This window comes from Bos indicus, chromosome 6 (assembly GCF_029378745.1).
Source record: "Bos indicus isolate NIAB-ARS_2022 breed Sahiwal x Tharparkar chromosome 6, NIAB-ARS_B.indTharparkar_mat_pri_1.0, whole genome shotgun sequence".
Classification (NCBI taxonomy): domain Eukaryota; kingdom Metazoa; phylum Chordata; class Mammalia; order Artiodactyla; family Bovidae; genus Bos; species Bos indicus.
In genome coordinates this window covers 60,704,151-60,731,452 of record NC_091765.1, presented here as the reverse complement: position 1 = coordinate 60,731,452, position 27,302 = coordinate 60,704,151, and the positions used below count along the sequence as shown (strand labels likewise).

General features: G+C 41.6%; 1 protein-coding gene across 11 annotated transcripts in view; it reads left to right on the top strand.

Moving 5' to 3' along the window:
- APBB2 (amyloid beta precursor protein binding family B member 2) overlaps positions 1 to 27,302 on the top strand; it is a 385,290-nt gene that overhangs the window by 71,625 nt on the left and 286,363 nt on the right. For all 11 annotated transcript variants that reach the window (XM_070791347.1, XM_070791344.1, XM_019962637.2 and 8 more), the window contains one exon: positions 7,766 to 7,921. The gene's annotated coding sequence lies outside the window, so the exon portion shown is untranslated. The remainder of the gene's footprint in view (positions 1 to 7,765; positions 7,922 to 27,302) is intronic.

The following is a 27,302-nucleotide window of genomic DNA, read 5'->3' as shown; positions in this document are numbered from 1 at the left end:
AAAATTTTATTTTATTTTTAGACTTTACAATATTGTATTGGTTTTGCCAAATATTGAAGTGAATCTGCCACAAGTATACATGTGTTCCCCATCCTGAACGCTCCTCCCTCCCCATTGCAAATTTTCAATGTTATTTCTACCAGAGCATCTGAGAAGGCTTTATGAAGGAGGTAATATTTGGGCTGGGCCTCAAAGGACAAATAGCTGGCACATCACCAAAAAAAGCATGAAACTGTTGAGAAGGTGTGAAACTCTTGGCAGTAATTCCTAATGAGCCCGACTTTGCTGTGTCCAGCTTTTTTCTAGGAAAAAGTCTAATGTTGGTGAAGGAGCATATTTTCCCTAAGATCATAAGCATTCTTTTACTGATTTTAAGATGGGATGGAAGGTAATTAAAGTAACTACAGACCTGGCCAGGTACCTCCCTACTGCTCTGAATAGACCATGCTTTATGTATGTTTTTCCTAGCACTCTCTAAGATTATACAGTTTATTACTGAATTTGGGGATTTAAGTTCTGTATTAATGCCTATGCTGCTGCTGCTAAGTCGCTTCAGTCGTGTCCGACTCTGGGCGACCCCATAGATGGCAGCCAACCAGGCTCCTCCGTCCCTGGGATTCTCCAGGCAAGAACACTGGAGTGTGTTGCCATTTCCTTCTCCAATGCATGAAAGTGAAAAGTGAAAGTGAAGTTGCTCAGTCGTATCCGACTCTTAGCCACCCCATGGACTGCAGCCTACCAGGCTCCTCCATCCATGGGATTTTCCAGGCAAGAGTACTGGAGTGGGGTGCCATTGCCTTCTCCGAATGCCTATAGTATATTATTAAGATGATTAGTTATATGACAACCTTAGACTAGAGAGTGGCAAGCAGATTTAGCTTGCTAAAGTTCACCAGATCAGAGTGCTAAGAAAATACAGGGCAGATAGGACTTGGCCAAAAAATCCCAGGTTCTTGATTTAAAAGCTGTGTAACATTAGTTAAGTCATTTGACCTCTTCATGCCTCAAATTTCCCCATTTAAAAAGATAGGCATAGTAATAGTTCCTACTTCAGGATGAAAGAATAGTGGAAAGCACTTAGCAAAAGAATTATCTGTTATTATAATAAAAACGTTCCAGAACTTTTTTCAGTACAGAAATACAGTAAGTCAGTGGTTCCCAGCCATGGGACCGTTGTGAATCAGTATCGTTTGGGTCCAGTTAGAAAAGTGAAGATCCGTGGACACGTCCACAGACCTAGTACATCATCTGCACACCTGGGCTTTGGACTTTGTGTTTTTTGGTAGGAACCCCCAAATTTAGGAACCCTTGCTCTTGGGCTGAGTAGCATTTTGGTCTTTTTTTTTTTTTTTTTTTTAACCTCTTCTTTGCTATACAGTATTTTGAACACTGGCCGTTGGTATTTGTTGAGCCTGTGAACTCTTCAGGTTTTAATCCTAGAGATCATTGTGTAACTTTTCACTCTTGTGTCTTCCTTTCCTTTCTCTTTTTCCTCCTTTCCTCATCCCCCACACCTCCATCCTGTATTGAATTTTTAGACTTTTGGGTTAACTACCTTCTGGACAGCCTAGTTCTCATGCCCTCCCCTCCCCTTAAATAGATTTTTAAAGGAAACTTTGTGAAGGCAGACGTTTGGCATGTTCAGTTTAGTTTCTAAAAAAAAATAGAATTCAATTTTTTTTATCCTTTACAGAAATGACTACAGGAAATGATTCTAAAATAACTGATATTCCCCTTGTTAAAACTGAGGTTGTGTTTGGATGGATTCCAGCATATGTTCATTTTCCTTGGGTGAGGGTGGGGGGAGATATGGAGAGTGTTCTCCATGCCAAAAGACACAAATCGTAAACCCTCAGACCCAAGAGTGCCTTTCATATGGTGGCAGTTATTTGGCATATTATAAAATGTAGCCTGGAGATTTAATATATAAAATGTTTACTGTATTTAGATCAATTAGAATATTCCTTTTAACTTTCGTGTGTGCTTATTTTGGTGGAGAAAGAAACCATTATATTGCAGCAGAAGCATCCTTGCTGCTGAACTATGTTTAGTTCCTGTTTATTACATTTCATGTGGATGAGGAATATCAGCTAAATTAGGGCAGAAATTTTGTTCAGTGCTAGATCTCCAGTATCTAGAATAGTGCCTGGCATGCTGTGAGTGTTCAGTAAAAATGTACTAAGAATGAGCTAACAATTAACCCGAACCAAAAACTGCATCTGCTGCTACCTTTACAAGCTCTTGCAAAACTTCCTCAAGAGCTTGTGAAGGTAACAATATGTCATGTTTTTCTGATATTCGGATTGGAAGCCGCCTGCAGGTCCCATAACTCCCTGTGCTTCTTACAGATTTTACTGCATCCCATCACCAAGTCTTTGCAGGAATGGGCTGCATCTCTTGTTTGTGGTTGAATCCACAGTGCTGTATCTGGCAGCTTTGTAGTTTCTTAGTAAATATTTGTTGAATGAATACACAGTGCTTTAAAAACTTATGTAATGCCTTCGTATTGGGTTTCATTGTTTGAGAGTCCCATGAAACTGGCCAGTGGTCTCATCCCAGTATTACAGATGATAAAACAAAAGGTAAAGAGTGTATGTTAGTTATCCCAGAAAGCCTCAGGTCATAAGTAGCAGAGCTGGGACCACAACCTCTACATCTGTTGATTTTTTCATCCCTTATTTTTCCCAGAACAGCTTTTGTTGTTGTTCAGTCACCAAGTCGTGTCCAGTTCTGTGTGACCCCATGGACTGCAGCACAGCAGGCTCTCTATCCTTCAGTATCTCCCAGAGTTTCCTCAAACTCATGTCCATTAATTGATGATGCCATACAACCATCTCATCCTCTGTCATCCCCTTCTCCTCCTGCCCTCAGTCTTTCACAGCATCAGAATCTTTTCCAGTGAGTCAACTCTTTGCATCAGGTGGCCAAAGTATTGGAGCTTCAGCATCAGTCCTTCCAATGAATATTCAGGACTGATTTCCTTTAGGATGGACTGGTTGGATCTCCTTGCAGTCCAGGAGGCTCTCAAGAGTCTTCTCCAACACCACAGTTCAAAAGCATCAATTCTTCAGTGCTCAGCTTTCTTTATAGTCCAACTGTCACATCCATAGATGACCACTGGAAACATCAAAGCTTTCACTAGACGGACCTTTGTCATTAAAGCGATGTTCCTGCCTTTTAATACATTGTCTAGGTTGGTCATAGCTTTTCTTCCAAGGAGCAAGCGTCTTTTAATTTCACGGCTGCAGTCATTGTCCTCAGTGACTTTGGAACCCAAGAAAATAAAATCTGCCATTGCTTCCATTTTTTCCCCATCTATTTGCCATCTGGTGATGCGACTGGATGCTGTGATCTTAGTTTTTTGAATACTGAGTTTCAAGCCGTCTCCTTCACTCTTCTCTTTCACCCTCATCAACAGGCTCTTTAGTTCCTCTTCACTTTCTGCCATTAGAGTCGTTTCATCTGCATATTTGATGCTGTTGATATTTCTCCTGGCAGTCTTGATTCCAACTTGTGATTCATCCAGCCCGGCATTTTGCATGATGTACTCTTCATATAAGTTAAATAAGTAGGGTGATGATATACAGCCTTATCGTTTGTACTTTTTTTCCAATTTTGAACCAAGTTTACTTCCGAAGAACAGTTTTTAGAACATTAGAAAGCGTCAATTCCTCCCCTTCCAAAATGTTGCAACCCTCTTTACTTGAGAGCATGACAGGGGACGTTACTGTATGAAACCTTTTTAAAATTGTCATGTCTCCACAGACTTCATTGGGTGCCAGTTTCGCTTATAGATTTCAGTTGCTGGTGATGTGTAACTTAAAACACAGCCCTCATTATTTCAAATGACTTATACTCTCCTCTCCCAAATATTTTAAGATGTGAAGTTATCAATACTCTCAATCTAAGTTTTTAAAATAAAATTTCCCACACCACGAAAGTAATGTTCTCTGACATATTCTTGCCTGGTACTCCTGATCATTTTGAGAGAGAAATTTCAGAAGTATTGAATTGGCTTGGCTAATACTTCTGGAATCAGGCTCAGGAAGGACAAACTTTCCCTGTGATATTAAAACGGGGGAAAAGTGCTGACCATACATTTAAGATTCTCAGATAGTGGCAGTATCTAGGGGCACATTTTGCCAAAGACACTGGGTGAAGATAAAGAACCAGGTAGCACACAGTCAGGGTTCCCAGTAAGAAAGGATTTCAAAATCAATGAATCTGATCTAATTTATGTTTAGTTTGTCATTGAGAAAGATAATTTTGTGATTTCAGCAAGACTGTGCCAAATTTGATTAGCAGGCCAGAGTTCATTCTACCAGACTGCTAAATTTAAACTTACTGTCATTACCTTACAAATGACTTTCCAAGAGTTCCTAGAACAACACTCACTACCAAGCTTTGATTTCATTGTGAAATAGCAACAAGAATCTGATTCCTTTTGCCCTCTGTGGACATTAACCTTTAGCATCAGAGCAGAGGCACGGAAGGGGATGAATAAACTGTCAATATTGTCTTTCCTCCAGGGTCCAGCCATGGAAATAGATAGTGGGGAAGGAGCAGTTTGGGGTGGAAAAAATATGCGTTTTTTCGGGCGCCTGACTCCTGAGATGAGGCGGGACGGGGCCATTGTGTTGGCCCCGGCCGCTTACAAAGCAGGCTCACATCGTCCTTGGATGCAGCACTTTTTTAGCGGCTTCACAGTTCCTGCCTTTGTGGTCCCGCTGCAGAGTAGGCACGGGGTGACGGGAGGGAGCTCAGTGAAGGCTTTTCAGGGAGCGATTCTGAGTTCCTCACTGCCATTGTCTTCTCCTCTCCCTTACTCATCGGGCTTTCACATCTGTGGGACTCCTAGGTTTCTGACTGGCGTGGTGTGGACGCTATAGGTGAATGCTGAGAAAGAAGTGAAGAGGAGCATTGTTCGTATACTTCACTTAGAGGAAGTGAGGAAAAGTCCTGCTTACCCCCACGCTTGTATCTGGCATAAGAGATGAAGCGTTAGGATTATTTTATTTTAGTTATTGGTGACTCTCTTCTTTCCTTTCCTTCCTTCCTTTCTTTTCAAGCAATGTTTTATTAAAGCATAATGGACCCACAACACTGTTAGTTCCAGGTACACAACATAAGGATTTGCTGTTTCTGTACTTCACAAAATGATCCCACTCTGTTTCTTAATTTTTGAAATCAATCGTATCTCTTCCCTGAAACTTTTGGAAGGAGGAGGCTCAGACTTGATGTCTGATCATTTAGTAGATTATTTACCGCCAACAGTGGGGTGAGCATATGTCCCTCGTCTCACCCACAGGTGGCTCACAGGTGCCAGTGTTGTTTTCTCTTGTTGAAAACCTCTTGTCCTGCTTCGAGCACTGGAGCCGTGCTGTCATCAGCAGGACAAGTACTAGGACCAGAAAGCTTTTGGCATGACAGGCGGTTTCTGTTCAAGGCACCTGCTGCCTGCTCACACTGTAGCCATTGTTTCTCCGGCAGAGCGGGTTATGGGCAGAGCCTCATCTAGTTTAGCCCAGCTTTGAGTCTCTGCTTTTCTTTCCCTGCATGCATTTCATTTTTGACAGAATACATTTCTTGTCTTGTTCTACTCGTTTTGCTAATATGAATTTAACCTGTGGTGGAGTACGTGCCGAGATGTAGTGGTGGATAGAGCAGGTGGTCACAGTGGAGCTGGTGATCTGGACTTATCCCTGCCCCACCAGCTGTGTGGCCTTGGAAGAGACATTTGATCTCTCTGGGCCGCAGTGTCCTCATTTGTAAACTGAGGACGTTGTCTTCTTAGAGTGGTGGACCGCCAGGTACCCCAGTGTTAGTGAAAGCGCTAGTTGCTCAGTTGTGTCCGACTCTTCGTGACCCTACGGACTATAGCCCACCGGGCTCCTTTGACCGTGGAATTCCCCAGGCAAGAATACTGGAGTGGGTTGCCATTCCCTTGAGATTCCACCATTGTGTTTTGTGTTTTCTGAGATGCTGGAAATATCAGAAATGGCGTGTGGCAGTGTTTACCAAGGGCTCTGCTCCTGTGAAATCTTAAGTGACATCAGGACATTTTTAATAAGTGACAGTTGTATAGCGTGGCTAGTGATAGAGAAATTTAGATGCATTAGTTAAGGGAGAGGAATAACTATGTTATTGTTTCTTTGTGACAGGTTTGCAAAATCAGTAAAAATTTCTTGTTCCTAGAAAAGTAGTTGTTCAACCCTGGGGGTGTTATTGGACACTTGGGTTTTGAACTTCTAAATGAAGAATTACAGAGTTCAGATAAATGAAGTCTTTTTAATTTTAGCTCTTAGTCTTCAGATAAAAGGAAGCCCACAAATGAGGCTAATATATTATATTGGTATTCCATTTCTGATTCGTGTTCCCATACTGTTTAGTAAGAAAAACCTTATTTAAAAATATTCTGATTCTAAAAATGATACATATTAATTGTATAAAACTTGGAAAAACACTAAGATGTAAACACAAATATGTCTAATTCCATGATCCAGAAATAGCCATTATTGTTCATGCTTTGAAATCTTTAGATTATATACACTCAATTTGTAGAACAAAACTGGGATTACACCACAGATAGATACCTTGATATCTTGCTTTTTTCCTGCTGTGTTCCTTTTGAAATTATTTTTGCCACAGAGGTTTCAAACGAAGATGGAGATTAATGTAATATTATGCTTGGCACACTTGTGTCAGGGTCTGTGACTTACAGAAATAGAATTGTGGACCTAGTATCTGAAAATAACATGTGTTTCGTTCTCTCTTGAATCAATATTTGATGTGTATTGATGCTGTCATAACTAGTACTATCACTAAGAAAGACTTTTTAATCTGTTCTTAATTGTTCACTAATTGCTTTTATAAGATTCCCTCATTTTTCTGTTTCTGAATTCAGTGAGCCTAAGTTATTTTAGCAGTTTTTCTGGATGCCTTGATTCTTCAAGCTGGAGCATAGTAGGTAGTGTGGGCCAGGGTGCAGGTTTGGCCTGAAGCAGGATAGTTAAGTGATTCCTTTTGCCTGAACATATTATACATTTGATAATATTTATGATTCACTTGAATATTGGTTTTCATACATCATTTTCCTCTATTAGGAAATGAAAGATGATTAGTTTCTCCTTTGGGTTATTTAGCCTGTGAACTTTTCTGCTACACTATTCACTTTGCATTGAAAATACATTCTAAATCCTATACCACACTGGAATTTTTTGTGACCTTTCCCTTGTGTGTCTTTCGGTGGTGCCCTTTGAAGTCCTGAAATGCTTTTGTATTTGACTGAGATTAAATCTGGGTTTCATTTTTCTTTTTTAAAACATATTGAGCAAGTTAATTTTCTGTTCGGGTTCCTAAGGGGAATGATCCCAGCCCTCTGTGTCCCAAGAATTCAGTCCGAGCCTTGCCAGAACATTCCTGTGGTTTTCCACAGGGCAGATCAGTGTGTTCATGAAATTTTAGTTGTAGCTTGTGTTTTCTGTGGTTAATTAAAACATCTGGCTTTTAAATTTTCCACAAACAGAGCATAAGCATTTGGCCAAACCTTTTTAGTAATAATTAAACACTTCAATCCTCCCCCTCAGAATAGCCCAAACTTGTAAGGTATCTTTAGGAGACCTTATAAACTGTTGTCTCTGTTCATTAATGATTTTAAACGTTTGGACGATGCTGGGAGTTCTCCTGCCAGACATACAGTTCTGAGAGAGAGCGTGTTTGTGACTGTGAATTCCTCTAATGGATTCCGGCCTTCGCCCCCCTCCAGGTTGGAGCTGCTGTGGGTGAGCTGCTGCCGTCTGTAGCCAAGCATGCTGTGGTTGGATCTGCCCAGCCGGGGAACAGAAATGTTTGCTGGATGGAAAATCCATAAAAGAAAGCTCCTGTGAAAGCCTGAGACAGACGATAACTTAAGCAAGATCAGGTTGGTATAAGATCAGAGAGGCTGGGTAAAGTGGATTGGATCACATGGGGAAGGCGGTTTTGTTATTTCATGCAGTGTTTTTGAGACAACCCTAAATAATCATTCCCAGTTATTTGAGGGATTCCTGGCTGTTGTACAAATGGCAGATAGCCTGGCAAACTTCTGTATATGGTGTATAGTTATCCTCCTTTCTTTGTTTTCCTTTCCCCTCTCCTCTGTCCCATCTTCTCTCTCTCAGAGAAGAGAGGAAGGTCTTAAGGTTAGCAAATGTACAACAAACCATGACCAGAGGTCACCTGTAATCACTCCTTGATCTTGGCTTTATTTTGGGGAGAAAGCCTGGACTTGTCCTGAGACTCTCAGAGACTTTCCCTCATGTGTGTTTCCACACCAGAAAGGGTGGATTGTGGAGACCTGCCCCATTTTGAGGGAGGCGGGGTACTTCTGTGTGTGTTCCTTTGGTTTGCTTGGCAAATTTTTGCCTACTCTTAAATCTCTCTCCAAACAAAAGCTAGCAACACACTCGTTTTCAACAGTGTGTGCACTTGGTGTTGAGATACCCAGGACAAAGGAGAAGAAATGTCCTGAAAACAATAGGAATGTAACTAAATGCAAGATAGCCTCACTGAGAAGCAGGGGAAGGAAACTGCATAGCCCGCCTCACAGGTGGCAGTAAGGTGGGAAAGAATTCATTCTGAGAAAGAATGTCATACAGGGACAGACACTGAAAACACTTTGTATTCAGTGTTCAGTGGTTACACCTAATAAGTAGAAGGGAATTACAAGTAATAAGCAGAAGGGTCTGAGTCAGCGGTCTTCAGAGTCTGTGAAGCAGGGAGTGTCTGTTGGCTTTGCCCACCCAGCATCTCTTTCCTCCTTTCAATAAATCATCCGGATTTCCCCTGAGCCATCAGTCACCCTTGCTTTGTTCTCAGCCCATGTAGTCAGAGGAGGCGATGACTCCATTGCCTCTGTCTTGGGCATGTGACATCAGCTTGGCTAGTCAGGGTCACAAGGATCCGTTGTGGAGGTATGGAATTATGGAACTGTTGCAGAGAGCTTTTTCCTGTCTGTGGGTTTGTTAAGCTGGAGCTGCTAGTGACCCTCTTTGATACCATGTAGGAAGACGCTTTCTGAGGATGAAGTCAACGTACAGGAGATCCGAGTAGGCTGATGGCAGAAGGGGAATGGCGCTAGGGAGACACACGCACACAGATACCCACCTTACACCCACCATGGGTGGCCCCAGACCCAGCAGGCCCCAAAGCCAGCAACTCCAGTTTCCCTCTGCCAGAAGGTTAGCTAGGTAGTTTGAATTAGGGGTTGATCACTTATATCCCAAAACATCCTGATTGGCCATACCTTTCAGTGTGAAGTCTTCGCATGAAGTGACCGTGGCTCAGCCCCTGTCCTCAGGGGCTTGCAGTGATAGGCCAGATCAGATCAGCGTTAGGCTAGCTGACCCACAGAGTGAAAGTGTGTCACCAGAGGCAGCAAAATTCTGTGGGAGTCAAAGAGATGCGGAATTATTATTCTGCTGGCTTGGGAAGAGACTAGCAGAGAGAGCTGTTATTTCACAGAGGAGGAACAGGCACATATTTAGAACTATATTTAATTCAATTACTTGCTTTTTTGAGTCTGAAAGAAAGGGAGGCTTTCCAGAGCCTATAGTTAATTGCCGATAAGGAAGATAATTTCAGAGTTTCACCAGTAGTAGAATCTTGGTATTTACTGTAAACACAATTGTTTCGGGAGCAGCCAAATGAGAGGTTTTCAAGAAGTTGTCCAGAGTTGAACACCAGAGGGGAACAGCTGCTTTTCTCACCAAAAGCATGAGTTGGCTTTCTGGTGTAAGCAGAATTCTAAATGCATCATGAACTTTACTGATTTGTTTCCTCTTCTCAAGGTTGGGCTTTATGATTATTACTTTGTGTTTTTTATAATTGACCTTATTTGACTTTAAAAAAATTAATAGTCTTTGTTTGGAGGAAGCCGTTATAGGTTTCAGAAAAGCTGAGCAGAAAGTGGAGTTTCCCTACTCTTTGCCCTGTTGTTATTCAGTCTCTAGGTCACGTCCAGCTCTTTAGGACCCCATGGGCTGCAGCACGCCAGGCTTCCTTGTCCTTCACTATCTCCCAGAGTTTGCTCAAACTCATGTCCGTTGAGTCAGTGATGCCATCCAGGCATCTCATCTTCTGCCACTTCTTTCTCCTCTTGCCCTCAATCTTTCCTAGCATCAGGGTCTTTTCCAATGAGTCAGCTCTTCACATCAGGTAGCCAGAGTATTGAAGCTTCTGCATCAGTCCTTCTAATGAATATTCAGGGTTGCTTTCTTTTAGGACTGACTGTTTTGATCTCCTTGCTGTCCAGGGGACTCGGAAGAGTCTTCTCCAACACCACAATTCAAAAGCGTCAATTCTTTGGCACTCAGCCTTCTTTTTTGGTCCGACTCTCACATCCGTGCATGACTACTGGAAAAATCATAGCTTTGACTCTACGAACCTCTGTCGGCAAAGTAATGTCTCTGCTTTTAAATACGCTGTTTAGGTCTGTCATAGCTTTTAAGCAAGTGTCTTTTAACTTCGTGGCTGCAGTCAACACCATCCACAATGATTTTGGAACTGAAGAATATAAAACCGGTCACTATTTCCATTGTTTCCCCATCTATTTACCATGAAGTGATGGGACCGGATGCCATGATCTTAGTTTTTTGAATGCTGAGTTTTTACTCAGTTTTTTCACTCTCTTCTTTCACCTTCAAGAGGCTCTTTAGTTCCTCTTCATTTTCTGCCTTTAGAGTGGTATCATCTGTATATCCAAGGTTGTTGATATTTCTCCTGGCATTCTTGATTTCAGCTTATGAATCATCCAGCCGGGCATTTGGCAACATGTACCCTGCATATAAGTTAAATAAGCAGGGTGACAATATACAGCCTTGATGTACTCCTTTCCCAATTTTGAACCAGTCCATTGTTCTATGTCTGGTTCTAACTGTTGCTTAATGGCCTGCATACAGGTTTCTCAGGAACCAGGTAAGATTACATCTGTCTTAATCATTACCAATGATTACTGATTGAAGGATTTATATTTTTGGTATATTATTTCAAGAATTTAAAGTGTTTTCATTAATGATTATACAAATTGAGTCTTTACACAAAGAAAGATAAATTTTATAAAACGAGTATTTTACTAAATGAAAACTGTCAATTAAAATGTCTTGGGTTTGGGGATTATAGTATGGTTTTACGTTTTATGCAAATTGGACCTTTTTTGTAATATAAAGTGCTAGGTACACTTTTGTCCTTAAGTGTGCTGTTTTTGCCTTTTGTTGGTATGGTTCTCAATGGACTGCTTGCTGTGAAGACGTTAATTATATTAGAAACATAAGGGCTGCAAATTTTTATCTCTTCTTTAGTTATGACTTTGTAAAAATTGGGAATGCATAAAGATCAGAAAAGGAAAAAAGTGCTTTATTGTGATGTTTGGATTCTAGTTGGCCATTTTATTTTGTTTTCTAGTAAAGTTACAATTTTGACTTTTATTTTTAATGTGAAAAAATATTAATTTTGTGTTGGTGAGATTCAGAGACATTTCTCCTCCCTGTCATATAGCTAAAAGCAGACATCTGTTATTGGACTTTAATCAGATTTTAAAATCACGATTAGATTTAGAACATGTTTTCTGCAATTCCATTAGTAGGTCAAGCCCTGCCTCCCGTTTTCCGGAGGGCTCAGTTCTCCAGGATGGCTTATCTGCCTCCTGCTCTTTCTTTGTAATCTTCTCGTTTCCACCTGTGTGGAGCTGACGTGTTTGTTACCTGGCCCCTTTGCTTTCCTTGCAGTCCTTTGGTAGATAAGCTCACTTCATAAGAGGACATCCACGGAGCAACATGGAATTCCTCTTTTTATTTTCATTTAAGAGAAAAAACAATAGGTAAGCTTTTGTTTATTTCTCTAGGACCTGGAAATGGGTATCACGAATTTTTTAACCGAGTCACTCCTTTCAGTGTTTTCTCTTTGGTGTCCTTTTAAAAAATCCTTGTGACCTATGCACAGAATGATGAATGACCCTCTGAGGAGTGTAGTATAATATTCTAAGAGGCTGTGGCCTTGTTGGTCTTGCTTTTCTTGGGGAACTGAAACACAGTAGGGCTGAGTGAGGGTAACTTCTGAACTGCGCTTTAGTTTGAATGGAGCCTTCTGCAGTCTGAAGTTAGAGGGTTGAAGTGACTGAGCTGCTGCAGTTGGAGTTGTGGTGCAATTACATCTGTGAAGGTTCCTGCTTATTTATAATAATATGGTTGCAGATAAAGCCAAAATCAGGTCAGTGTGGTCACATTTGGTGAGGCTGGTGCAAGAATGAAGAGCATGTCTGGAACTGGCTTTCATTAGGAGAAACCACGTTCCTGTGAAACCTTTAATGAGGATGTTTATGGTAAATGTACATGTTAATAGAGTTTGGAATGTTGCATTTTTTTATTTTTTGCATGTCTTTATAATAAGGTACTAGGTTTCCTTTAAAGGTACCATACTCCGGTGACATGTAGTCAGTGGTCGTTTATTTTCGTATAATTACTGATGTAAGAACAAGCAGTGGTTTCTCAGTCCCGTAATGATCTATAATGAAGGAAACATTTAATCTGATGACACTGTCCGAATATGACCTATATACATGATATGGTAACTGCTTAGAAATTCTCAAGTTTCTGAATTGATTATTACTGTTCAAAAAGAATTGATCTTCACTTATAAGCAAAAATAAGTCTGTTGGATGTTTTTGCATAGACAGTGTCCAAGCCAGTAATTTATTTTGAAAACGAATATCAACATCAGTCTAGCTTTCATTAGGAAATGCTCTATATAGTCTGCTAGTGTGTTCTTTTTAAGAATTAAAGGCAACAGTTTTTCTTGCATTCTTCATGCTGCTGAGGCCTTTTGAGGACAGAATCCAGAGTCTTTGTAACTAGTCCATGCTTGGTTTCTTAAGGGTGGTTCTCTTGATGACTTTAGGTTGTAAATAGTTTGTGAGTGCTGTGACTCTTTTCTGGTGTCCGGTTCAAGTACAGTGGCAGTGCCTGGGCAGGTAAGAGACAATTAGTGGCTTTATCAGAGACTAATCTCAGAAATAGAAAGTCTGGAGTGCCAACCGTGCCTTTAGGCCCTCGATGATTCTAAAGTTGGATGAAAAATGACCACTGATCTTGAGGGAGGCATTCATTTTTGAGTGCGAAGAGATGCTGAATTAATTTTACTTGGTTCAGTGCAATTCAGTTAAATTCCAAATGAACTTGTTAACAGTATTAACAAAGTCAACTTTGATAGTTGCTGGAGGGAACAAAATGAAGTATCCTAGGGGAGAGATAGCCAGAATAGAAGCCCTTGTGGGAGAGCTAACATTTTATTGAGCTTGTCTAGTGTGCTGAGAACTTAAGCACTTTCTCGGCTCTTGGTGGGACTGGATGGAGTGGGGAGAATCCTCACAAGCATCCTACGAGAGAGACAGTATTACCTGTTTTACAGATGAAGATGCTCTGGAGCTGAGAGATCTAATGGTTTTATCCAAGTCTCCCAGCTACTGATTTAAATTTGAATCTAAACTTGTTTCTCAAATTTCATGATATACCTGTATAAATAAAAAGCTTTGCACAGCTTACAAAGTGGTTGGTCTGTACAAAACTCTGTGTCTCTCTTTGTATATCTTCCATCGTTATTATAACTAATGAGGTAATAAAGGCCCAAAGTACTATATGAGTAGGATGCTTTGGAATTTCCAAGTAGAGAGTGGTTAACATGGATGTAGATTAATCTGGAGAAGTGGCATTTTGTTATTTTTGATAAATAAATAGGTAGGAGGTTGTCAGTGGATGGGGGTTTTTCAAGGCTTTTTTCCTGAGGAAAACACCTAATCAGACCCTCAGAGGCAGAAATAAAAATGTACAACTCTTTGGAGGTCTGTCCATGATTTTACAGCTAAGATATGTGGCCTAGCCACATGCTCAGTCAACCTGCTGTCAGCTACCTGGAGGTATCTGGTTGCTGAGGAAATCAGACATTCCCAAGCAGCTTACTTAGAAGGAAGGAAGAATGTCATCCTGGACCCCTTGACTATCCCCAACTATCCCTGACCCTGACTCTGCACTTCTTGTCTGGGGAGCTTCGAGCTTCTTGGCACTGTCTTATGGAGGCCCTGTGGCATTTGACCATGAGGAGGGATCAAGGTGTTCAACTTTATGATGGTTTCAGACTTCTAGTGTTTCCATCTGCTAGTATTCATAGTTGAGTACTGCTCCTGTCTCCATGGACTTGAGCCTGCAAGGCGCCTCTGTCCATGGAATTACCCTGGCAAGAATACTGGAGTGGGTTGCCATATCCTACTCCAGGGGATCTTTCAGACCCAGCACTTGAACCTGAGTCTCTAGCATTGCAGACGAATTCTTTTACTACTGAGTCACCGGGGAAGTCCAGATAAATGTGTCCCCTCCCCAAATTCACATGGTAAAATCCTAACCTCCAAAGATGATGGTATGAGGAGGTGGTGGCTTTGGGAGGTGCTTAAGTCATGAGGCTGGAGCCCTGATTACTGCCATATAAAAGAGGCTCCAGAGACGTCCTGGCTCCTTCTACCATTTGAGAATACCGTGGGAACTCCAGCAGTGAATCAGGAAGAGGGCCCTCACCAGACGGTGGCTGTGCTGGCACCTCGAGCTGGACATCCAGCCTCCAGAACTGTGAGAAAGAATACGTTCCTGTTGTCTGTAAGCCACCCGGTCTGTGGTGTTTCACCATAGCATCCCGTGTACACTAAGGTAAACCCCCAGGAGATGGTAATCTCTCTGCCCCTACCCAGCCGTTCCTGCGGTTGTGTCTTAGACAAAGAATAGAGAAAAAAATAAAAGGTCAGCTGCATGGCACTCTTCTCGAAGCTGTGATTGCCAGCCTCCAGCTTTGATCCATGATGCTGCTGGTTTCGTTTGTAGAATCTGTGTTGTCTGGAAGAGCGTGACTTGTTCTGTGATGGGTTGATTGGCAGTTCCGTGATGTGGTTTGAGGCAAAGCAGGTCAGTTGTAATACTTACATTATATGCAGAAAAGGGACTGCTGTTTGGATTATCTTATAAAGTAGATGCCACTGGAGGGCAATTTGGTAACATATTTCAAAATTTAAAATCACCAGCAATTTCATAAATAGGTTTTGTTAACTCTGTGCCAAGATATTTGTACAGGTTTTGCTCTCATAGCTTATTTGTAAAGAATGAAGGAGCTCTATTGTGTGCCAATTTGGAATTATATCATTTATATATATACACACACATACACTTGTATATATACATATGTGCATTTATCTATATAAAATGAAAAAAATCTTTTCCAAATCATGTGAATACCATTTCCTTTTGTATAAATGTTTTAATGGTACTTATGTCTTGTTCTCCGTGGAAAAATATGTACTGTTATTATACCAAAAAACTTTTCTTTCTTTTCTGTATTATTTGAGTTTTCTAGCCATTTTCACTTATTCATTTTCTTTCCTTTTAAACAAGAATAAAGAGCTAGCTGGGCAGTGTATGATCATGACCATAACCATTCATTATATTTTTTAATACAGTTTATAAAACCTTACTGAATGTTTTTAAAACACTGTAAATTTCCCCCTTTTTCTTGCCTCTTTACATGTAGAGGAGATAGGTAACTTTTATGGGCAGAGTGGTAAAGTATATGCTAAGCCAGCAAATGTTCCCTTGAAAGCTTTTTAGTTAAAACATTGAGCTGAGAATGAAAAAAGAGAAAGATATTTACCAAATGTGATTTGAAGGACAAAGAATCCCATCGAGCTGAAGTGTGTCTGAAAGTGTACTCTTATGCTCAGTTTGTTTGCTTTAAATATGAGCTTTGGACTGAATTGTATTTGCTTTTCAGACCACAAGGCTGGAGGTGGCCGTGGAAGTCTCCAAAATCTGATTGCTAAATCAGGAGAGCTGTTTGCTAAGAAAGGCCTGCCTGTTTGGACTAGAAGTAATGACTGATGCACAGATAAAGCCAGGGTGCCTTTTAAGTAACTTCTGACTTCTGTGTCTAGATCTTGCTTTCCTCTTAATTAAAATCCCCCAGACAGGAGTCATAGGTCAAAGGAGGTGACTCCCCTAAACTCTTCCAGTAACAGTAACTGCTGACTCTTCTGCTGTCGGTAAGGTGCTCTGGAAACCTTTGTATCCATTTCTTTATGGTGTGACTTACCCCGGAGAAGGGATAGGCTACCCATTCCAGTATTCTTAGGCTTCCCTTGTGGCTCAGCTGGTAAAGAATCCTCCTGCAATGCGGGAGAGCTGGCTTCGATCCCTGGGTTCAGAAGATCCCCTGGAGAAGGGAAAGGTTACCCATTCTAGTATTCTGGCCTGGAGAATCCCATGACTGTATATTCCATGGGGTCACAAAGAGTTGGACATGACTAAGTGACTTTCACTTTACCTCCTGTGGTCTTAGTTTAGATACTGAAATTTAATAATAGAAAGATAACAATTTTTCTTTAGCATGTAGGCAGTTGTGGTGTGGAGAACAAATCCATTGTAACATCCCTTAACTGTACATATTTCAGTCTCTTATCCTTGACGTTTTTATTTTTAAAAATCTATAAAACCATGGAAATTTTTCTAGTTTCCACAATAATTTTAGTAGCTTTTTTCCCCTAAAATGATTTGATAAATAGCTCATCAGTATTACTTATTTTTGCCTTGTCTTCCTTTCTTTATATATAGCTTCTGTATTGACATCTGACCCTCTTACACTTAGTTACCACAAGAATTATACCCTCCCCCCCATAGTGGAAGGTATTTGAACCAGAGTGTAGAAATTGTAATCTGTTGGAAGGTTAATATAAAGTACATACGTGTATGTATTGGTGTATGTATAGAATTAATGTAATTTTTTTTTAAATATAGAAAAGTCTAAACAAGTTTGTCACTGTATGAGTGAGAAAAACCGATACTACCTTCAGTTAATATTCAGTTCCCAAAAGAACTTGATATTTTAAAAATTCAGGGTAACCAGTGCCTGGTATGGGGATTGGAAACTCACCTGCCTACCAGGACCTGGCAGAAAAGTAAGCAAGTGAACTGGAGCATAAGCGGGGAAAAAGGGGGCACAGTTACCACTCAGCTATTCAGGAACAAGGGCCAATGTTGCCTGATCTTCCAGTCATCTTCTCATATTTTGAGAGAAGACGTACATTTGGATTTTTATGTGACTCCTTGCACTTTTCAGATGTTAACAGTACACTTAAAATAATTCAAACATTGTCCTCTTGGATTTTCCCCTGTGATGATCTTTGTCAGCAAGTGTTAGGATTGCTTCCTGGAGGGTAGGTGATGGGGGGAGGAGGGGCGGGCCTGAGAAGCTTGTGGCGTGGCTCTTGCCTTCTCAGAGCACACAGTGTAGATGGGCCAGAGTGATGTGGATGGTTGGTACAAGTGCTGAAGACCGCAGGAACCCTGAGGAGGTAGAAACCAACGTGAGCCATAGCATCCTGGGGAGAAGTCCTAGAGGAGCTGGGACCTGCAGTGAACCTGAGGGGGCAGCAAGGGCCTGAGGCCCAGGGCACTGCAGGGGGCCAGCGAGGGCGATGGAGGGCAGAGGCAGGTTGACAAAGAGGTTTGAGGCCTTGAGACGGGGCTGAGCACGCGAGGAGGCGGTGGAGGGCCTTGGAGCAGGTCTGTGCCCCAAAGGGGATGCACTGAGAGCAGGTGACGCTGTGATGGGGCAGCATCCTGAGCTCCGGTCCCCCCTGCCACTTGAAGGATGACGGGAGAGGCGGGACCTGAGCATGGGAGAATGAATCCTGACTTTCACAGCCGCCAAGGGGTAAGGAGCAGGGTCTTGGCTGGGGCTTTGTTCCTCTCAGTGAAGTTGACTGTTATTCTCAGGAAGAAATGGAGACACTTTTCCAAGGTCCATCCAGTCCGTCAGAAACCTTATTGACTCAGCGATCAGAACATAGCCGCATTGCTACCTTGACCCGAGCCGCTGTTGTGTTTTGCCTGAGTTCTTCCAGGGGCCTCCTCACTTCTTCCCTTGATTCTGTCCTCACTTCTGTCTCTCTCCATTCTTGGTAGAGTGATTCTGTTCAGACTCACGTCACTCTAGGACACCTTCTGCTCAAAACTTGCAATGATTTCTTTGTCCTCACAGTAAAAGATACAAGTCCTTCCAGTTACCTGACCGACTCCGTAACAAGCCCCCTCCTTCCCTCTTGAACCTCATCACCTCCTGTTCTCCCCTGGGCTAAGTGCACTCCAGCCACACTGGCCTTTCAACACACTGAGCACATGTCTGCCTCAGGGCTTTCACGTTTGCTGTTTCTTCTTCCTGTATCCTTTCCCCCAGGCACCCACATGGTGAACTTTCTCTATTATGTAAACCTTTGCTCAGATGTTACCGTCCAGTGAAACCTACCTGCCTACCCTGATGGTATTGAATATTGCAAACTTTCCTGCCCCTCCTCCCCAAATCCCTCTTATCCTTCTTAATTTTTTTGCTATAGAGCTTATTCTTTTATAACACATTGGCTACTTACATTTTAAATGATTATCTTTCTATCTCACTCTAACATAAATTTGTACGGTAGAAATTTGTTTAAATATAAATTGCAGAAGGCAGGGATTTGAGGGTTTGTATTCACTTATATATCCTCATCATCTAGAATAGTTGCTTGGAGGGGAGTGGGTGCTTGATAATCACTTGTTGCATGGATGAATAAGCGGCTTTCAAGAGGCACACAACGTCTACTGGCCTCTCACGTTTGTCACTGAGAATTAAAAAAAATAAGAAGCCCTGCCCTCAGAGCACATGGTCTAGTGGGGAGACGGCCAGGAATACAAAATATTGAGTTAATACAGTGTATCCAAAGTTCTGTGCAAACACAAGTAACAGTGCAGATAAAAGGGGAGCAGATCACTTGTCCTGCTTTACAGGTTTCATCTTCTAGAGAGGATGTGATGTACATTGAGAAGAAGAATGACCAGGATTGTGGTGATGGAGTGGAGAGGTTAGAAGTGACTGGGGAGGGATCCCAGCGGTGGGAATAACAGGATTTGGTGAATGACGAGGAGCACAGGGCTGATGGCCAGGGCTTGTAGGTGGTAATATTGTCTGTATTAAGAAAGGCTGGAAGTGGCCCCTGGAGACCCCAGGAGGGATGTGATGGAGAATGAGAAATGTAAGATAGCTCCAAGGTTTTGTATTTGGGGAGTTAGGAGGCTGCAGATACCCATGTCCTAATCAGGGAAGTTGGGAAGGAAAATGTGTTTGCAGAACAGTAGGGCAAGTGATGTGTGTATCTTATCAGACTCAGTTCCACGAGGGCGGGGATCTGGTTTAGTGACCTATCTCTAGCACCTCGAATGGTGCCTGCTAAATAGTACAGTCTCAGTAAATGTTTATGGAATTGATAAGTAACATAGTTAAATATGGAGGAGGTAAACAGTTATAAGGTCAGAAATTGTTGAGGCTTAAATTGATATTAAACACCTTTAAATGATACTGGTTTTGGTATTTCTTTTAAAAAGAGCTTTGGTAATCATTTTGTGGTTTACCAAATTTGGTGGACAGGCTCTTCTGTCCATGGGATTTTCCAGGCAAGAAGACTGGAGTGGGTTTCCATTCATTTCCTTCTCCAGGGGATCTTTCCCACCCAGGGATCAAACCTGGGTCTCCTGCATTGCAGGTGGATTCTTTACCAAGTGAGCTGGTAGCTGGTAGCTCAGTTGGTAATCAGTTAGATACAGGATTTTTAAATGTTACATTTCACTGATGATATTCCTGGCCACACACCTCATTTGAATAGAAGTCTTGATTTCAGTATGTGTCTGTGCATGTGTGTTTTATTGAAGTCTAAGTTGTCTTACAATATTAAATTAGCTTTAGGTATACAACACTTAGTGTTATTTTTTTAAACCCATTTGATATCCAGAGTTGGCAGCACAGATGAACACAGCAGTAAGTAATCCTTCATGCAAAGACATGAATGTCTGCATGAAAAGGTATACATGAAATAAGTGAGAATGTATTTTTTCACACTTGCCTTCCACTATGATAAATGTCAACTGAGTGTCCTCATGTTTTCTTGTGGTGATCTTTGTTGCAGTGCAAATTGCTTTAAAGAAAAAATAAAAATAAAAAAAAGCAGCTGAGGCTTAGTGTGCCCCATTGCCAATGACTTTTTTTGTGATTGTATTTGGTATGTGACAAAGTATTTTATAAAGGCAGTGAAAATTATATACTATAAAGAAAGTTAGTTAATTTTCAGAATAGCGAGAATTGAGTTATCAGTTTATTGTCAAGCCTCTGGCACTGGTCAGAATGAATGGAAGCAGAGCCCTGCCATAGCAGTGGTTCCAGCAGGGCAAGGGCTGACTTGTGTCCCCCCCAAGATTCCTATGTCGAAGGCCTAATCCTCAGTACTTTGGAATGTGATTGTATGTTTGGAGATAGGGTCTTTGGAGAAGCAATTAAGTTAAAATGAGGTCACGGAGGTAGACTTTAATTTGTTATGACTGGTGTTCTTACAAGACAAGGAAATCTGGACACAGACACGTGTAGTGAGAAGCCCAGGGCAGAAAACAGCAGGAAGGCAGCGTCTAAGCCGAGGAGAGCGGCCTTAGAACAGAGCAGCTTTGTCAACACCTGGATAGTGACACCTTGATCTTGGACTTGGAGATCTCAGTCGTGTAAGCTGTGGTGGCTAGTTAGGGCAGCCCTAGCCTGGAGAATCCCAGGGACAGAGGAGCCTAGCGGGCTGCCGTCTATGGGATCACACAGAGTCGGACACGACTGAAGCAACTTAGCAGCAGCAGCAGACTAATACAGGCAGCAGCCAGGCTTGTTTAGGGAAGTGTCCTCACCATCACTTCATCCATCACCTGGTTTCAGCATCACAGTCTGGGTGTCTGGAAGAGGGTGATTCCCTGGGGCCCTGGTTATTCCCCAACAGAATGTGTCGATCTAAATGCCCATGGGATTTGCCAGGCAGCCACAGTGGTGATTCCTTGGTGTATTTATTCACTTCTGATTATTTTTGCTGGAAGCTGCCTGCCTCATCTGCGTTGCCATTTCCCTCAGAAGCTCAATGAAGAGTGTGAGATGAGGCCGAGGGGCTTATCTTACAACTTTCCGTGATTTGATGTCTCAACTTCATTGATGTGTGTATTCCAAGCTTTGCAGAATGGAGGAGAGGTCTGGGAAGACGGGGAGGCTTTGTGGACGGCCGTCTTTGCTGTGAATTGGACCCTGTGTGTGAGACACTGGGGTTTCAAGCCAAGTCCGCTTTCTCAGGAGACCGTCTCTGGCATCTTGAAATTCAAGCGAAGCTTAATTTAATCTGTGGTTTTCACAGTCAGTATGTAGGCTGCGTTGCTTACAGTAGGAGTTGGAAAACCATTGGCTTCCTTTGGCCTGATTATTTGAATTTGATTTACTGGGAAATTTGAGAAGCAGAGCACCAGAGGCATTGCAGAAAACTGAAAAAAATTTCACTTCACATTCCAGTAGATCTGCTTGCACAATGAGTAGGGCAAGTGGAGTATGTGATCAATTAGGTTAAAATAAATTTGAGTTTTGTTCCATGTCTCCTGTGCTCAGAGAACACAGGGGGTGGGGACTTTCCTCTTGAATTCTTTCTTGATTGGGTTGAGAGCATCCGAAGGGCTACTGTGAAGCGTTCCCATCCTCTATAGGGTGTCCATGGTCCAGTAGGCATGTCCGATGTTAATCCACCTCTTCCCTGTGTTGGCCGGCATTTCTGAAAGATACCATAAAGAGTGCTTCTTCAAATTCCTCATTTTCATATATTTCTATTATGTAAGAGAGATGAGGCTATCATTATAAATGAGAGGAATTGAAAATCTTCTGCTTTAAGTTATGAAATAACATGTTTTGGCTATGTTAGTGCCAGCCTGGCATTTTCAGTAAATTTTTATGGCTCATGGGGACAGGTGACCCTGAGTGCTAGTAGCACCTGCAGTCTAAATAGTTCTCATTCCAGGGCCCACACAACAGAGGGTGTTTGAGAGTACTTGGAAGCAAAGTTTGAGCAACACATTGTACACTTAATCAGGAAACATTGTACTGGAATCCACCTTGCCTCAAATCCTTGGGAAGCCACTCTCCCCTCTGTCCTAAGATTTTGCTACAGTTCCCCTCTCTGTAAAGGAAGAAAGAGCAGATTGAAATTTCTTAAACAGGCTGAAAAATGAAAATACTTAGATAAGGGAAAAGATGGTGACAGAGCTAGCATTTGAAGATGACCAAAATCTGTGTAGAAAGACAGCCACGAAAGGGTGCATTAGTAATGTTTATTCACCTAAATAAACTGCTTCTCCAGCTTATTACTCTTTAACAAAAGCAGTTATTCCATGCTTAATTAATTGTAGACTATATATCCAAGAGATTCATGGGGCAGAATGTATTTCGTTTGTAGAAAAAAACAAAACAAAAACCACCCTTAGAAAGGATGTAAATTGGGAAACTTACAGCACAGAGGTCAAATCTTGGTCCACAGCCTGTTTTTATATGGTTTACAACTCTAGAATGGTTTTCACATTTTTAAGTGTTTGAAAAAAATTAAAAGAATAATAATATCTTGTGACATGTGAAAGTTATACATAGTTCAGTGTTTATCAATAAAGTTTTATTGGCACATAACTGTGCTTATTCACTGATGTATTGTTTCTGGCTCTTAACATCCTGCGGCAGCAGAGTTGAGTAATTGTGACTGGGGTTCTGTGGCTTGCAGAGTGAAACTTGCTTATTCTGGTGCTTTACATAAAACCTTTGCCACTCAGGTTTAAACAGTTAGGTTTATTCATTTTTAAAAAATTATTATTATTTACTGTGTACTCTGCTGGCTTGATGTGCAGTGTAGAAAATCCTCATGTAGACTCATCTTTTAATTTACAGAATTCCTTCTATAGCATCTCTAAAGATGGCCATTGAAGATCTTGGTCACTGGAAATTTAGTTGCAGTCATTAGGAAAGCAGACCAGCAGTTCTTTTTATTTTTCCCTAACCAAATAATTTATTCAACAAAAATTTAGTGAGTGCAGACTGTGCACTACCCATTTTTCAAACAGTAGGCATAAAGTGAAGTTGCTCATTTGTGTCTGACTCTTTGCAACCCCATGGACTGTAGCTCACCAGGCTCCTCCATCCATGAGAATCTCCAGGCAAGAATACTGGAGTAGGTTGCCATTTCCTTCTCCAGGGGATCTTCCTGACACAGGGATTGAACGCTCATGGGACCGTGCATTCTCATGGGAGGAGATGGCCATAAATAGATAAATATATAGTATATCAGGATAATAAGCACGGTGTAGGAAAGTTAAGGGAAAGGAGAGAGCTAGAGGCAAGAGAAGGCTGCATAAGAGGTATTGTTTTTGTTTTTGTTCAGTTGCTCAGTCATATCCGACTCTTTGTGACCCCATGGACTGCAGCACAACAGACTTACCTGTCCTTCACCATCTCCTAGAGCTTGCTCAAACTCATGTCCATTGATGCTATCAACTATCTCATCCTCTGTCGTCCCCTTCTCTTCCTGCTTGCAATCTTGCCCAGCATCAGGATCTTTTCCAATGAGTCAGTTCTTTGCATCAGATGGCCAAAATATTGGAGTTTCAGCCTCAGCATCAGTCCTTCCAATGAATATTCAGGACTGATGTCCTTTAGGATAGACTGGTTGGATCTCCTTGCTGTCCTAGGGACTCTGAAGAGTCTTCTCCAACACCACAGTTCAGAAGTATCAATTTTTCAGCACTCAGCTTTCTTTATGGTCCAACTCTCATACCCATACATGCCTATTGGGAAAATCCATCGTTGTGACCATATGCACCTTAGTTGGCAAAGTAATGTCTCTGCTTTTTAATACATCGTCTAGGTTTGTCGTAGCTTTTCTGTCAAGGAGCAAGCATCTTTTAATTTCATGGCTGCAGTCACCATCCACAATGATTTTAGAGCTCCCAAAATAAAGTCTCTCACTGTTTCCATTGTTTCCCTGTCTATTTGCCATGAAGTAATGGGACTGGATGCTATGATCTTCATTTTTTGAATGTTGAGTTTTAAGCCATCTTTTTCACGCTCCTCTTTCACCTTCATCAAGAGGCTCTTTAGTTCTTCACTTTCTGCCATAAGGGTGGTGTCATCTGCATATCTGAGGTTATTGATATTTCTCCCAGCAATCTTGATTCCAGCATGTGCTTCATCCAGCCTGGCATTTCACATGATGTACTCTGCATATAAGTTAAATAAGCAGAGTGACAACATACAGGCTTGAAATTCTCCTTTCCCAATTTTGAACTAGAGGTGGTGAAGGTCTAAGGCCAACTGATACATGAAAATGTGATCACCATCACTAATGACCAGGGGGATACAAACCAAAATCACAGTGAGATACTCACCTCACATCTGTAAGAACGGCTGTTATCAAAAAGACAGGCACCAGCAGGTGCTGGTGAGGATGTGGAACAAAGGAAACCCCGAGCACTGTTGGTTGGCATGTAAATTGGTGCAGCCACTGTACAAAATGGTATGACATTTCCTCAAAAAATTAGAACTACCATATGATCCAGCAATCCCACTTCTAGGTATATATCCCAAGGAAATTGAAACAGGGCCTTGAAGAGATTTCTACATTCCCATGTTCGTTGCAGTATTATTCACAGTAGCCAAGATATGGAATAACCTAAATGTACATCAACAGATGAATAGCTAAAGATGAGAAGATATTTTACATGGACTACACATATATACACATATACACGTATACATGCGTATACACGTACACACATATACATACACACTGTGGAGGAGTATTCAGCCTCGAGTAAGACGGAAATCCTACCATTTGTGACAATCTGGATGGACCTTGAGGGTATTATGCTAAGTAAAATAAGTCAGACAAAGAAAGACAAATACTCTATGGTATCACATAAATGTGGAATCAAAAATAGAAAATTAGACTCAGAGAGTAGAACAGGGGCTGCAGGGGTGAGGTTTATTTCTGGGCTCACTATTCTGTTTCATTTATCCTGGTGTCTGTTTTTATGCCAGTACTCTGCTATTCTGATTACTGTAGCTTTGTAATATAGTCTAAAGTCTGGGAGGATTATGCTTTCAGCTTTGTTCTTTTTCATCAGTATTGCTTTGAGGAAGCATGTTGTCAGCTTCCTGGAGCAAAGAACAGAGTGGAAAAGTGGAGGGGCAAGTCGAATTTTAGATCTTGGGAGACACCTATGACACTTTTTAAGAGTGCCAGCTTTATTGCTTGCCTTCCTCTACTCTAACTCCACCCACAGATATGTTGTGGCTCAGTGCTTGGCATGCACACACACACACACCTCCCTTAGTTCCCTCTGGTATTCCCTGGTCACTTTTCTCATGAATGCAGAAGAGCAAGCCTATAATATATGCCATTGGACACACAAGAAAGGGTTTGGAGAGACCCACAATCCTATCTTTCATTTCTGAACAATTCAAAGCATATTATTATTGATGGTAAGATTGAACATTTTATTAGTTTTTTTAAAAGTCTCTTGTATAGTTGGACACAGAAGGAAAATTACAGTGAGACAGAAATTTAATACTTTGGTGAACTATATTCAGTTTTGGTTATTCTGGTTAAAAACAAACAAAGGAAGCATTGATTTTTTTTTTTTTTTTAGCCTCTTTGATCCTAATGGTTTTAGTTTTCCACTGTTAGATATTAAAACTTTGAAGACACAGAAGTACTATTCAGTAAACTGCTTCTTTCAGCAACTTCTGTGATATCCTGGGGCACTGGAAGCCTTTGGTTTCCTTTCAAGGCAGGAACAGTTAACTCTGAATCAGTCCCTTTCTGTGCAAAGTCAGAACCTTTATATTATGTACCAGGGGAGCAAAGAAGAGTCTTTTTTTAATGATATAATATTTTAAAAATATTTGACTTTTCATTCAACTTAGAGGATCCAAGGTTCTAATAACAGAATGGTCAATTTGGCCAACAAAGCTATAGAAAGAAGAATGCGCACAAGCCCGTTTTAGGTGTTATTTTGTAGAGGGTGGTTCCTGGAGGAGGAACTCAAACTATATTGCTGGTAAAACTCATTTTCCTCTGCTCTTTTTCTGGAATCTGGATGGAAACCAAGACCTGTGGCACATTCCCTGAATGTTCATAGCCCCCAGTTGGAGGCCTAGCTGAGGACTCATGGGGAAAACAACACCCTCTCTTTTCTATTTATGGTTATCAGCCATGTTGTAAAACTTAATTTATTTAAGGTCAATGAAAAATAGTTGTCTTGAACTTTTAGTTTTCAAGCACCAGAACAGGGTATGTTTTTGTTCCATGGCTTTTGCTCATGGATAAGCTTTGCAACTCAGGATCATTTATGTGGTCACGGGCCACTGGGCCTAGGGAGCACCCAGAGTGGGAGGCATTGTGTCAACACAGGGCAGGTGATGGGTGAGTGAGGCAGGGCCCTAGTCCTGAGTCAGTTTATGTAATTCTCCTCAGGAGATTGGATGCATGAACAGACGTGGCCTGCACAGAAAGACCGCCTCCAGAGATGAGGCCAGCACTGTGGACAAGTTCAGCGAGGGGCCCTGGCTTTCTGACTGAAGAGAGCAGTAGTACAGTTGGCTTTGAGCCAGGCCATGGAGAATCCCAGTGGAACAAAGTCACGCAGTGGTGTCTTTGAATGAATTCTCACTTCAACTGTAAGCGTCAATTTTCCTCATTTATAAAATGGTGCCACTTTTTTTGACTGCACCATATGGTGTATCGGATCTTAGTTCCTTGACCAGGGATGGAACCTGCGCCCCCTGCAGTGGAAGGCAGAGTCTTAACCAGCCAGGGAAGTCCCTGGTGATGGTATCTTTACCACCCATATTGAGTGCAGCACTTTCATAACATCATCTTTTAGGATTTGAAATAGTTCAGCAGGAATTCCATCACCTCCACTGGCTTTGTTCATAGTGATGCTTCCTAAGGCCCACTTGACTTCACATTCCAGGATGTCTGGCTCTAGGTCAGTGATCACACCATCGTGATTATCTGGGTTGTGAAGATCTTTTTTGTACAGTTCTTCTGTGTATTCTTGCCACCTCTTCGTAATATCTTCTGCGTCTGTTAGGTCCATACCATTTCTGTCCTTTTTTGTGCCCATCTTTGCATGGAATATTCCCTTGGTATCTCTAATTTTCTTGAAGAGATCTCTAGTCTTTCCCATTCTATTGTTTTCCTCTATTTGTTTGCATTGATCGCTGAGGAAGGCTTTCTTATCTCTCCTCGCTATTCCTTGGGACTCTGCATTCAAATGGATATATCTTTCCTTTTCTCCTTTGCCTTTCCCTTCTCTTCTTTTCAC